Genomic DNA, 15066 nt, shown 5'->3' with positions numbered 1-15066 from the left:
TATATAATTTGAGGTCGCTGATTTCAAATATGTAGTCAGAATAAGTGTATCACGTCACAATTTTTCACAAATCACATTTGAAAATTTTCACAATATTATAATACTGGGCTAAACTCCAACAATTTTCCATATAGATATCTGCACATAATGAAATTTCTTTTTCTGCTGACTTAGATATTTTAACTGATTCTATATAATTTGAGGTCGCTGATTTCAAATATGTAGTCAGAAAAAGTGTATCACGTCACAATTTTTCACAAATCACATTTGAAAATTTTCACAATATTATAATACTGGGCTAAACTCCAACAATTTTCCATATAGATATCTGCACATAATGAAATTTCTTTTTCTGCTGACTTAGATATTTTAACTGATTCTATATAATTTGAGGTCGCTGATTTCAAATATGTAGTCAGAATAAGTGTATCACGTCACAATTTTTCACAAATCACATTTGAAAATTTTCACAATATTATAATACTGGGCTAAACTCCAACAATTTTCCATATAGATATCTGCACATAATGAAATTTCTTTTTCTGCTGACTTAGATATTTTAACTGATTCTATATAATTTGAGGTCGCTGATTTCAAATATGTAGTCAGAATAAGTGTATCACGTCACAATTTTTCACAAATCACATTTGAAAATTTTCACAATATTATAATACTGGGCTAAACTCCAACAATTTTCCATATAGATATCTGCACATAATGAAATTATAGGACTATACATAGGTGGCGTAGCTGATAACAGGTATTAAGTTGCATTGTTTCACAAGTCACATTTCAAAATTTTCAGAAAATTATATCCGGTTACATGCCAACAGCAGTTGCAAAGAGAATGCGACGTAGTCAGATGTCCATGCAGAGTATCACGTCACGTTGTTTAACAAACATACGTTTCTATTTTCTCAATAGGGAGTTTTTAATGGACAAAAAGTTTAGGCAATTCCGGCAAAGTGATCAATTTGTTTCACGAGCACATACAGTCAACACCTGATGTCTGTTCTTATGCTAAACTTAACATACACCACAGAATAGCACAACATGCATACCTACTTATGCAAAAATTTTCGTTTCTTTGATTTTCTGGAGTAGGTGGCCTCAGGAACGTCATTCTGCAAGAATCAGCAATAGTCGGCCATCATATTTTCATTCAATCTCCCCTGATGTCGGTGTTCCATGGTTTTTATGTCTTGATGGAAGCGTTCGCCCTGTTCTTCACTTACGGCACCAAGATTGGACGGAAATACATCTAAGTGGCTGTGCAGGAAGTGAAGCTTGACACTCATATTTACTCATAACTTTTGAAACGTCACCAACAAATTTTCAACTAGAACCTCGTAGTTGTGCGCCCTGAAGTTTCCAAGAAAGTTTATAATGACATCAGAAAAGGCACACCATGCATCTTTCTCTGTGCGGTTCATTGTTTGTAAGAATTCTTCATCTTGCATTAGCATCCTTATCTGAGGACCATCAAAAATACCTGCTTTTACTTTTTCATGCGCCAATGCAGGAAATTTTGAGCAAATGTATTTAAAGCAAGCCCCATTGTTATCCAGAGCTTTTACATACTGCTTCATTAATCCCAACTTAATGTACAGTGGAGGAAGTAACAATTTCTTAGGATCAACAAGCGGCTTGTTCTGGATGTTTTTCGCCTCGACTTGAAAGCTTTTCCTGGCAGGCCACAGTCTTCGTACCCAATGTTCGTTCCTTGCTCGACTGTCCCATAAACACAAAAAGCATGGATATTTCGTAAAACCTGCTTGTTGACCAAGTAACATTGAAATGACCTTGAGATCTCCGCACACAAGCCAACTGTCATTTGCGTACTTTATCTTTCGAAGCAGTTCTTTCATTGTTTCGTAGCTTTCCTTCAAATGTGCGGAGTGGCCAACAGGAATGGATGCTAACTTATTTCCATTATGCAGCAACACATACTTCAAACTCCTCTTCGAGCTATCAATAAAAAGACTCATTTCTTCTGCATTAAACGTATACGTACATCACATAGCTTTAATTAGTCCCTTCACATCTGTACAATAGACAAGTTCTTCGTCCCTTTGAAAATATCTTAATGGATGCCTCTCTCTGTCCCGATACATGAAGGTTGTTCCAGACGCTAACATATTTCTTTCCTTTAGTCTACACAGGTCCTGCATACTTTATGAGGTGCCCAGGATTTATCTTATTTATCCAATTTATCCAATTTAATTCCGACATATGCACTATATGCTTTCCTTACAAAGTAAGTAATATTTGTCCTTTGTTTTGGGGTTAACAATGTTCGAATAACTGATTGAAATAATATTAATTATAATATTCCATGTGCTGCCATCTTGTGACCTCTTTACGGACTACGTTGTTTCATTGCCCTAAATATACATCCCTAATATTAGATATTTTTCTATTTTCCTCCGAAACCTGACGTGATAGAAAAAAACGGATTTCGGTTTTGGATTTACCACCCTCGAATTACTAAAGAACAACCATCAGCCTCCAGTCAGCAAAATGGACGTAGGCCAGTGTAATCAGTGATGTTTCTGGCCCAGAGGGAAATTTCCCTGTCGTATATAAAAGAATTCCATATCCAACCTTAAAATTCCCTCTTTCATAAACATACAAAGAAGAAACACTTATTCATAGTTAATCCAGAGATTTCGATCTAGAAGGATGTGGAGTCAAATATATTTTCAACTTAGGCCTTTGTGAACAGTTTTATGGATGCCTGTCACAAAAAATTGACTTGTACGTATATTAATTGAGGGTGGATAAATCTTGCACTACTCGTATGAACTTAATTTATTTCCTTTTTATTACACATTAAATTTACAAAATTTGCTTTACCTTGAGTCTTTACAATTAATTAAACATATAACTTGAAAGTTTTTACACTTTTCATTACAAATAATTATTAATGATTATAATCAGCTGAGTTCAGATTGAAACGAAATATGATATATCAGGAGATTTTACTTCACTAGAAGAGGAAAGACAGAAGCAACCGTGATCAGAAATGAGCAATTGTGTAGTGCATTAATGCATGACGTCTAACTTCCCTGTTTCTTGCACATTTATTTGTTTATTTATTTACTTAAAGTTTCAGATACAGTGCTAAAAGACCATTTTACACTGAAACTGTGCAACAAGAAAAACAAAAAGAACAACAACAAAACAAGACAGTACAAGATGGCAGAGAAAAAAATGTTATACATACATTCTTAGCGATTGTCTGAAATTGTGTTATGACAAGAAAATGTCAATATTTACAGGCAGGTTATTATATAAGTGGGGGAGCCTATAGTAAAGAGACCGCTGTAGAAGAGAGAGCCTTGTAGTGGGAATGTGAAAGCAATGGCGAGGAAAAAGCTGAGAACAGAATCAATCCTGGATAGATAGTTTTAGAAGCCCTAGTCCAGATGGGAGAGCAGTATTCAAGGCTGAGGAAGACAAAGGATTTGAAAAATATGCTAATGGATGATTGGTTTTGAATTTAATTGAACCTGTACAGAAGACCAAGGAGACGCATGTCTCTTTTAGTAGTATGTGTAATGTACTCATGGAAGTTTAGTTTTTAGTCGATAAGACCAAGATCTTTTTGAGATGAAACCCTTTGATGGGACTGTTTCCGAGAGTATAAAGAGAAAGCACTTTGTTCCCTTTTAAGGAAATGATGAGGCAGGAGTATTTCTGAGGATTCAATTCAAGTTTCCACTGGCGACATCACACAAGTAGTTCTGTAAGAGCTTGTTGTAGGATTTGTGAATCGCGTTCAGATGAAATTTCTATGAAGGGTATACAGTCATCCGCAAAGAGAAGTACATTTATGGAAAGAGAAGACACTATGTCGGGCAGATCATCCATGTAAAGAAGGAACAAAAGTGGGCCTAAGACACTCCCCTGAGGGACACCAGACAGGACGGGTAGAAATCTCGAAGAGGAGCCAGAAAGGATAACACGCTGCTCTCGTGCATGCAAAGATAGAAGTTTGTGGATGTTTCCCCCTATTTTCCCCTTACTGTAATTTTCGGCTCTCAAATTCTCCGTTCCTAGAAAATTCCTTGTTGGCAATATCATTGGATAGTACTACAGTTGCCAAATGTTAGACGCTAAGATAAGATATATATATGTTATCTTTTGCAATTTTGCAAATCAAATGGATTTTCAATTCAATATATTTGTCATGCTCAATTTTACATTGTAAAGTGTGGTGCATCAACTCTCACATGTTCTCTGCCTACGAGTCATGCAGAAACACTTGGCACTCATTCCAATGCGTGTGTTATCAATAAAGATGCGTCATCCTTGTCCATGCTGGAACAAGCCTTTTGTTGCCTAAAGCCATCCGAACAGTTAACCATGGACATATTTTTCTCTTATATTGTGTCACTTCTTATCTTTAGCTACACATTTGAGAGATTACATTTTACCACATATTATTATTTTAAATAATATTGAGGCCGCGTTAAGCAACAAACTTGGGTCATTTAACTTACCACTGCTTACAGGAAAACAATTTAAGTGTAGGTCACTTGCAGTTATTACATTTCTTACAAAATTCATTCAGTCAAATTCCACATAAGTCATTTTAACAAGAGTGTATTTCTTAATGACTTAGTGATTAAATGTACATATTGTACGCATTGATTCCTCGTTTTGGAATCTTGGTGGGGAAAAATATACATTTAGTGTCCTGTGTGTAATCACCATAACTTAAATTACTAATTTTTATATTGTTGTTGCCATTGTAACTTAGTGTTGCTGATTTTGTTCGCTCGCAGGTGTATTATAATGTAAATACATAGATAAATACATATGTTATAATACAGCAATATGTCATATATATCTAGGTTTTGCACATTAAAAACATTAAATACAGATTGTAGAATACAGGACGTCGTGTAAAACTAGAACCAACAAAACCAAACACCAAAATCAACGATGCAATTTAGACTACGGGGACCAGGAATAAAATTTGATTTGATTAATAGTTATTTCACCTGTTCAAAGGATGGATAATGAATGGACAACGGAACAGGCACATTCTTAACCATTCGCAAAGCTCCGATTCTGGATACACTATCCATACGATCACATAAAACTCTGCAACTGTTAGTATGGAATAGAAGAATGCATATGGTTGGTGCTCAGATACTAGAAAAATGTCCAGCTTATTCGAAACGGTATACGAAACAAACTAAAAATAAATAAAAGAGGAAGATATATCTTCTGGACAATGATTTTCAGCAGGTTTCCGGTAAGTTTAGTTTACCATATATTGTCTAGAAAAAAGATACTTTTATGCTTTGAATTTAAAAACAACGTTTGTCATTGTGGACATTGTGTTAAATAACCACCATAGACATTTCTACCGGTTGAGGCACATATTGGCCACTTCTAATCCCACTTTAAACTGTAGGTCCAGTGCCGATTAGCCTTACTGTGCATAAAGTGGACTTAAAACGCGAAATCAAACCAATAGACATTTCTTCATAAAAATACGATAATATAAAGGACTGAGCTGAGCCTATACCAATGCTGATGTTTAGGTTCAGGTTGGATTTTATTTACCAATTCCGGTCGATACTTCTCCAGCGGAGTCCGCGAAAATGAAGCGCGACACTTTCGCAGAGGCTATACTTTCACCACCGTACTAACCAGTGTGCAATCACAGTGTAGATCGGATATTTTGACAAAATTCTGTTTCCCTGCTGGCCAGGGGCCCCGACTTGTCAAAATTATTGGGGGGGGCTCTGATCACTGAAATAAATGAATGAATGACTCATTCCCTCCCTTTTTTAAAAATAAAAATTACGTCTTCGTATAGCAGTTTTTAAGCAGCTATTATATTCCTCATGCAAATGAAATGTAACATGAAAAACGTGTGTCTGCTCATTCCTCGGTAGCCGAGCGTGTTGGGTGGTCGGCTCAACTCGCTTTGATCCGGAGGTTCGAGTCCCGGCGAGTTCATGGGTGTGTTTTAATGTCCCCAACAGACTTGTAAAGAAAGGACATGTGACGGGTGCAAAGAACCTTAGTGTTGACGTACCCATAAAAATAGCGAATATTTACAATATTTAACAGTTTTATTTAATTATTTACATAAATTCTAACACAAATCGCAGGCAAAGCGTTTTACGTTTTTGTTCTTGCTACAATATTTTACTTATTAAATTAAATTTTGCACTAATAAATAAACACATAGCACGCCGTGCTTTAGCAATAATGCCTTTGATCATAGCCGTTCCCGCTTTCGCAATACAGACTTTTCATAAGCTTTCCTTGCATACTTTACTGCAAGTCAGTGTTAAATAAACTCAAAGACTTTAGGATTATTTTCCCCTTATTCTTTGGACTAGAGGAAGAGATTTCGAGGATAACTAAACATCGTACATATCAATATTGCCTGAAAGTCGCCTTTACGACCTCAAATTGTTCAGAATTCACTAAACAATATACTGGTATAATTGTCATATCACCTAGTTATTTTGAAACTTTTTTAGTAAAAATGTTAACAATACTCATAATTATATACTTAGTACATAGTAGTAAGTCATGTGTTTTTCTGTCTCCGTTCATAGCCCCCCCCCCAAAGTTAATGGTTTAGCGGTCTCAGCCCCCCAAATTTGATGGTCTAGAACATTTCAAATGTGTATTTAAAGTTAAGTTCATGTTCCACAATTCAGAGTAAACTTTACAAGAGAAGCAAAATAATACATTAGATCCTCTTAAGCAAAATTATTTGAGGGGCTCTGCCCCCACATCATTAACATTGGGGGGGGGCTCGAGCTCCCCCAAGATCCCATGGAGTCGGCGCCTATGCTGCTGGCTGGTTCGGGGAGGAGGGATTGGAAACCTTAAGAATCGGTAGGCCTAATTGTCTCTTAACAGCAGCTGACTGCCATAAAACCGGTGCCATGTCAGTTCCTGACACGGCGCAGCTTTAATTATACTGAAAAATTCACAAAATTTGAAGTTTCCATTGATTTTGTACCAATATAATGTGAAACAACTGTATTTTGTGATTATATAACAGGTATTTTTTATATTCCCATGTAAGCTTTTAATATTTTAAAGCAAAACTTGTAACTCCATGATTATTATTGGAGTGGAATACTCGCCCACTAATATTAATATTTTTAACAACTTTTAATTCGTACAATTTTCAAGATCGGTACCGGTATCGGTGTCGGTAAGAGTATTGGTATCGGTTGAAAGTGGTATCGCTCAGTCAAAATAATATACGTATTAAATTTAAATGAAAACTTAGTCTCGTGAGCAATAATTGGCCACAATGTAAATAGTTCTGTTATCCTATGGCCTGTTGCTCTTTATTTGAATTTATAAGCACCCTTGTGTCATAAGACCAACGTGTAATTTTCATTACATTGGCGAGCGGCGATTGATGTAATCTTGCAATAGCAAATTATGTAAAGCATCCTCTAGGTTGTTTGAAGATCAAATTTCTACTTGGCCGTCGTCCTTTTGGCTCGTCATAAGTTATTTCAACGCGAATATGATTGCTTTGATTTTTATTTCCCCGTGTAAATATTTGGCGTGGACATTCATCTTTAGAAAAAGGTCTTCTCCCCGAACAGCCTCCCCTTCATAGAGCCATTCTATCGAGGCGCCCCTTCCTCGGTGTAGACAAACCAAACACTGTCAAAGTCCGATCTTTCAAAGAAGAGAATTGCATATCAACGAGCCTGATATGAATTTCATATTCATTGCTACAAAGTGTACAGATATAGATGGGAAGACCAGCGCCAAGTGGAAGAGGAAGATGAATGGTGGAGGAAGGGGTAGAGTTGGAGTTGCCGCAGAAAAAAGCGCATTCTACCGGCGAAGTGGAGAAGCTTCCTGGTTTTCCATCAATCTTCAGCCACTTGTTTTTCCTCTCATACAGCCCCCTATCCGCCAACCACCTTTTGTCTGAGCGAGATTTTCTTCCCTTTTTGTTTGTTTCGTTCTTATGATATGATGTATAGCGAAGTTTCTTCGGTTCTTGTTTTTTGTTTTTCTGCTTTTTTGAACTTCTTTGACAGGTGGTTTCTTGAAGGTTGATGTTCCGTCTATAAATGTCACCTTATTATTGTATTTCTTGTTTACTTTGGATAGGATTCTTCCAGGAATTATTTTTCCTGTAGAAAACAAATGAATATACAAGTCGACTGCTCTCCGTCATAACATTTCCTTCTACTTACTGCACAAATAAAGAAATTGTTTATATCAGAAATCTTTCACACATGTCAGTGTAGGATAGTTCCAAAATTACAGTACAGTTTGGTGTTTCCTGTTATTTTATTCTTTAAATAATTTGTAGAAAGTTATTATGTTCCTAATTATATCAATTATCACATTCCATATAACAATTGCAAAATACTTTTGCAAAGGAGAATGAAAAATGCGATTAGAGAATTTACTCATTGGAATCGTTAGGGGGCACCCTTAAACTTTACACAAAAAAAATGTTATTGATTTTTCTTTAAGAAAAAGTACTTTACAATGATATAAATAATAGATTAATATTGTTATTTAATTATTGTTGTTGTTATCAATGTTGAATGAATGAATGATTGAGTTAAAATTTTTGGATTCGTTGAAACATATGACCCCAGGACGCCCGCAGGATTTTTGTCAGGGGGGCAATAATGCTATTATTGTTTTTTATTTTTTTTATTGTTATTATTATTATTGCATTTCTATTAATACTACTACAACTACTACTTCTTATGTTTTTTAAATTACGTACATACATTTGTAATTTCCATATTCTATATATCTATATACAATTTGCATAACTGTATACTTAACATTAATTCATGTAGGACAAAAAGCTGTTTTTATAGTTAGATATTCAGTGTAAAATATACTGTAAGTTTAAATGTAAACCCGATTTCAAATAATAATAATATAAATAATAAAATAAATAATTATAATAATAGTTGCTGTAACTTACGGCCTGTAAGTCACAGAAAACAATACTTTTCGTTATAAAATATCTCTACAATTTCACCATTTCAGAAATCTCAGGGTGGGGGGCACCCATGTCCAAAATTGGAAATCACTTGTTAAAACACTGTTATCATCTCCCAACATGGATAAATCGTTCTTAAGGTTAACAGTATTATTATTTCTGTTGCTATTATTAGTTCAACTACGAACATGTATCCTGCCTCCGTACCGGAGTAATTATCACAGCGCCAGAGGACTCGGCTTCGAATCCCGGACGTTGAATTTATGTTCATTGTTAGTGTTAATTCATCAATTTCATCACATCAACACTCATCCTTTGCGATTAGCCCAAAGAGGGAGAAATTTGAACTAAAATAAACCAAGTCAATCAATCAACTACTAACATGCAAGAATATTAATTCACTTCCAATTTACTGGAAAACTTCTAACAGTGATGAAAATTCACCGTTTTCCTCCCCATTCTAAAAAAACTGAAAACACGGCTCTTCTGTGATCTCTAAGATTTGAAGGACCCGAAATGGCAGACGAAAGATGTAAAAGTACGGCAAAGACCAACCCTCAGAGAGAACGAAGATAAATCCAAGAAGAGTAGAAGATGTTTCCGCCTTTCGGTACTAAAATCCCAAGCATACGTCCTCCCCAACAGATTATAGAACCTTCTTGTAAGATCGCAGTGTGCGGTGCGAATCCCTAAACCAGGGGCGGAGGGGCGGGGGATAAAAAGTCACTGATGGAACTTGAGGGATGAAGTTCAAAGACAAAGAGAGGGAAGTATGTGGCAGGGCGACAAAAAAGACAGAGTTTCGATTTTGTTGTGAAGCTCTTTGAAAGTTTTGATGGAGACGTTTGAGAACGCTCCCAACTTTAGAGGAAATACGTCACGCCATAACTGCAAAGAACACATCAAGCTCTCCTGTGCTTGTGCCTGGAACTTTACGCATGCTTTGCATGTGACATCAAAAGAGGACGAAACTTAAATTCTAAATCAACTTCCCTTCCTGGATTTAGGTACAAAGGCTAGGTGTTTTCTTCACGAATATCAAATTTGGAAATTAACAGCAACGATATAATTGATCTCTTCATAATGGTTATAGAACGCTCATCTTATTATACAGGGGTAAAACACGAACCTTCACAGCCGAGTTCCGTGGTGGAGTGGTTAGCACAGCGTGCAACGACTCCAGGAGCCCCGGTGTCGAATCTCGGCCTGAGCATGGGTGTTATTTGTGAGTGTCCTTTCGTCACTTTCATATTATCATCATACACCCTCATCTTTGCGATTAGCCAAATATGGCAGAAAAAATAGCACTTTATGTGATATATACGAGGGCCATTTTTTTTCAACCTCCGATGGACCATAAACATAAGACAAGTGTAAGTAACAAAATGAATTTATTACCAAAAGTTATGTACATACCTGGTTACGTTTCGACATAATCGTCGTTAAGATACAGGCATTTGTCATATCGTGGGACGAGCTTTCCGATCCCCTCTGCGAAGAACGTTGCCGCCAGTGATGTGAGATGGGTGTGAACGTTGTTTTGAAGCTCCTCATTGGTGTGGAAACTTTGGCCTCCAACCAGTTCTTCAATGCAGGGAAGAGATGAAAATCCCTCGGCGCTGTAACCCAACACCTTCTGGAGCAGTTTAAATGGGAAGTGTTTGATCACCCGACGTATAGTCCCTGCCAAAGCTTCCACACCAATGAGGAGCTTCAAAACAACGTTCACACCCATCTCACATCACTGGCGGCAACGTTCTTCGCAGAGGGGATCGGAAAGCTCGTCCCACGATATGACAAATGCCTGTATCTTAACGAGGATTATGTCGAAAAGTAACCAGGTATGTACATAACTTCTGGTAATAAATTCATTTTGTTACTTACACTTATCTTATTTTTATCGTCCATCGGAGGTTGAAAAAAAAATGGCCCTCGTACAATTCAAGTAGTACTTTATATTCCAGCAATTTTATTCATTTTTTTTAATGTCCAGATTAATCTCCAAATATGTTCAATTTGACTGACTGTACAAATGAGCCAAATAACCAGTTGTTGCTCCTAAAAAGGAGCATTGTCACACAATCCAGCAGACGGGGACGTTTATCGTACTTTCTATAAGATAAAGGAAAATATACACAAAGTATAAGCACACGCCTAACCTAACATAACCTGTCTTTTTTGTATTGGCTGGACCGATCATTGGATCAGGTGTGTGACACCAAGGAGAGCTAAGGATAAATTAACATAAGAAAACAGAGCACGTACCTCCCTGTTGAAGGTCCTTTAAATTTCCCTCATTTGAAATGGTTCCCTTTTAGCCAGTTCAGGAGAAATTGGATTTTGCGAAATTGGATATCCCATTTCGCCTATTGTGGCCAGGTCATAAATCATATTGTATTGTACTGGTAAGCAATTAGGCGAAAAGGGATTAGGAGAAACGGGACTACGCACTTGCTGGCGCTTTTGGTTTTCTCACCCGTATCTCTGTCTCTGCAATATAGAAATACAGAAAGATATTGCAAAACCTTTCCCAGTATATCAACAACATGCTTCAACAAGAAGGCATATTAAAAGGCATTTGATCTCTGTAAACCAGTGGCGGGTCCAGGAATTGCACTTGGGAGAGGCGATTTTTCCGCGGAAGTCCATTCTAACCAATATTTAAAGAGCTTTTACATGAACAATATGTAACACTACTCCGTTGCCTACAGTGATTAACGTGTACAGCTGAAAACAGGGATCTAGGATAAGTAAAGGATGTTTATTAATTTGTCCATCATTATTATATCTTTCCATTACAGTTATAAACCTAATTACATAAAGATGCGAATAAACATAGCGAAATGGAGAAACAAGGACCTTTTATTAGAACCATGTTGCCCCTGTTAAAGCAGGAAAATGTAAAAATATGACTAAAGTATAAGGGTCGTTATTTATTTATTTTTATAGTTTTGATTTGGAATGTATGTTATTAGCAGACGACCTCAGTACAGTCTCTAGAACAAATAATTATTATTAATAATAATAATAATAATAATTGAAATTCGGTATTAAAATATTTTATAAAATATCCGTAACAACCATCCATAATGATTACACCAATAAAATATAGGAGAGCTTACATATAGAATAGTAATATACAAATGAAATATAGATTATATATAATGTATGGAAAAGCATAGACTAAGTATTTGATTTGGGAGGGGCAATCACCCCCTCGCCCTCCCCGTGAATCCGCGCCTGCTGTAGACACACTCTACACTTCAGCCATTGAAGACTGTCTTCGATCTCGACGTACATCGCGAATTTCCTCAGAAAGACCAAGAGATTACACCTGCTGGCGAGACCAGCTGCGGTTTTACCCACAGAGGTCCTTCCTACAGCGAGTTCTTCCGGGCCAACTTTATAGTTTGCACATCCAGCGCTGGCAGCCAGGGAGGGAGAGCCTAAGATCGATGAACACTTTCCTCTGAAGGTCCATTTGCATAAGATAGAAATGGACTGGGATCAGAGAAGACGGGGAACACTCGCTCCAGCACGGCTGAAGTGTTAACGTGCCGAGAGAACATCTGTAGATTGATAGCAACTCCCGGCCTTTCAATCGTGGAGCCACTGCTTTCAGCTTCCTTTGCTACAAGCATTTCCAGCACTTTGCATGGCTGTGTGTTAGATGAGGTGCTGGGAAGGATTACGGGGAGTAGCATATTGTACAGGGTGTCTACGAAGTCCCTCCCCTAGTACTTTTCGAAGTTTTTAAGATGTGGAAGTGAAACTTAGGGCAAAATGTACGAAGTACACCTAAGCGGAATTCCACTTCTGCCCATTTTTGGCAGATTCCATTGACGGTATTGACATAAAGGCAGCATTTATCCATTTTTTCAATGTGTCAATATGTGGCTTACAAAGTCTGGACAATTTGCACCTTGTGCGCACAGAACAGTAAACATTTATTTTTTTTTATTATTTTTTTTTTTTTAGCTAAACCCACTCGCACTCGCTATACGCTTTCTTCCGTTGTCGCTCCCGACCCTTTTGTGAAAGAAAAGACACCCTCCCTGTTTCTTTGAACTTTTCATACCAGAACTTCATGCTTTTGACATCTGGTGGTGTCCTGTACTTTGTGCGAAAGTTCACTTCAACAGTTTTTTTTTATTTGTTATTTTATTAATGTCCCTCGTGATGTGATAGCACTGACCTTTTTTAGAATTTCAATACATTTTTATTTTCTTGGACACAGTTCCTGTTTCACTTACACCACATCAATGGGACATAAACCCAAAGAAACTTGGTAAGTTTTCTCACACTTTGCCATAAATTTCACTCATTTTAGAAGCTTCAGAAGGTACAAAAGTTTGTAATGAGAGATAGACTTTGTAGACACCCTGTCCGTGACTTTCATTCTCTACCAATCTCTGCAACGAAACAGTCCTCTTGGAATTCTGGCATGTTTATTGGTGAAATTTAGCTTTCTACCAAGAAAGATGACTGCCAACTTTGGAACAAACCATAACCCCCTCGATGCTTATACATTTAATCAAACATATGTGAATAAAAGAAGTGTGCAATATGTACTTCCTTCAATGACATTCATATGTTGAGCCGCAGGATGTGGCCTCTCAATAAACACACTCAGATATCATCCCCTCATACTGGGATGCTAACAGACTAGTACATAAATTCAGACCACAACAAGTTATCGTAAAATTAACATTTCCTTCTCCTTTAAAAACCTTATACCATTTTTCTCTCTATTCGTTTCTTTACAATTTCGGCCTTTACGGTACATTAAAGTTTCTTTTAAATTAATTTAACACACAGGTTAGTCGAAGCTACAAACTAGAGAAATTTTGATCTTAGTGATTAATACGATTATAAATATAATAAAAATGCTTACCTGTCATTTGAAGACACTTGTCCTCCAATACTGAGGCATTCATTTGATTTTAGCGACTGCAACCTATGAAGAAAACACGAAAGTATAAATCGTAATGTAATCGAGTTTAGTTTTAAAACATTATAAATATTAATTTCTGTGATGGAGAATACACTAAGAACATTTGTTAATTGTTTTACATCACTAAAACGCATGCAGAGATTACATTCTATTAAAATATCTATTAAAACGTAGAAGAAAGTGTCATTTAAATTATTTTCAATATTTTGTTTAAAAATATTAACATTATAACAGCATATAGCCATCCGATCCGATTTTCTCATAATCTGTCTCCCAGTCCAATCATATTAGAGAATGCAATAGTATGGGGACCTGAGTTAATTTCTCTTCGTGATTATCTGTTTCTCTCTGTATGTCTTGAACGTCCGTGGCGGAATGGTCAGCACAGCGTTTTACGACCCCAGGATGCCAGGTTCGAAAACTGGCCTGGGCATCGGTGTTCTTTGTGAATGTTCCTTATCAATTCTATCACTTTGTCACTAATTCTCATCTTCGCGATTAGCTAAAAGTGGCAGAAAGCGACGCAAAATAGCATATTTCAATTAATCAATTTTCTGTATATCTTAAATGGGTTTAAACTCTTTGGAAACTTATGTAACCCGCCACACGTTCGCGTCATGTGGGTTGTATACGCACTAGGATGTTCATCATTTTTAGCGGTAATAGAGTGTAATTAATTCAGTCTTGCGGCTCGTCGACATCGTGTTCTCCTTCATAAGAATAAGGCCTAGATTCGAAATGGACGCTATATGGCAATTCGCCTACATTTCGGGGCCGATCTCTTGCTTTCCCCTATTCTTATTGTGACTCTGGACAATGAAACAAGGAACACATATTCCTTCCCTCAAGAAAGTGGCGAAGTATTCTTGTGTAAAAGGGCAGAACCGTGGCGCCTTTGGCAGAATGGAATCTATCCTCAAAGCAGGAGCACCAGAGATCTTATCTGGGCGGAGAATTTTTCTTCCTTCCATTGCCGTCGTTCCCAGATCTACTGCTGCAGTGTGTGCCGCTTATCGCTGGCCAGAAATTACAGTCGTGACGTCGACCACACGCCAATTCCGATTGCAACGTCGTGGCATAGGAGTCTGACAGAATTTTTGTCTCGGCTGTGACGGATTATACGGGG

The 15066-nt window shown here is 37.1% G+C and overlaps 1 long non-coding RNA gene across 1 annotated transcript in view; it reads right to left on the bottom strand.

Annotated features, from left to right (window-relative positions):
- Window positions 1-15066, bottom strand: part of LOC146003610 (uncharacterized) — a 353221-nt gene that overhangs the window by 66190 nt on the left and 271965 nt on the right. The window contains exon 4 of the long non-coding RNA XR_014443837.1: window positions 13881-13943. This is a non-coding gene — a long non-coding RNA (uncharacterized LOC146003610). The remainder of the gene's footprint in view (window positions 1-13880; window positions 13944-15066) is intronic.

Source organism: Lepisma saccharinum, chromosome 20 (assembly GCF_977018435.1).
Source record: "Lepisma saccharinum chromosome 20, izLepSacc3.1, whole genome shotgun sequence".
Taxonomy (NCBI): Eukaryota; Metazoa; Arthropoda; class Insecta; order Zygentoma; family Lepismatidae; genus Lepisma; species Lepisma saccharinum.
The sequence above is the reverse complement of the archived record's forward strand: the minus strand, read 5'-3'. Positions and strand labels throughout refer to the sequence as shown.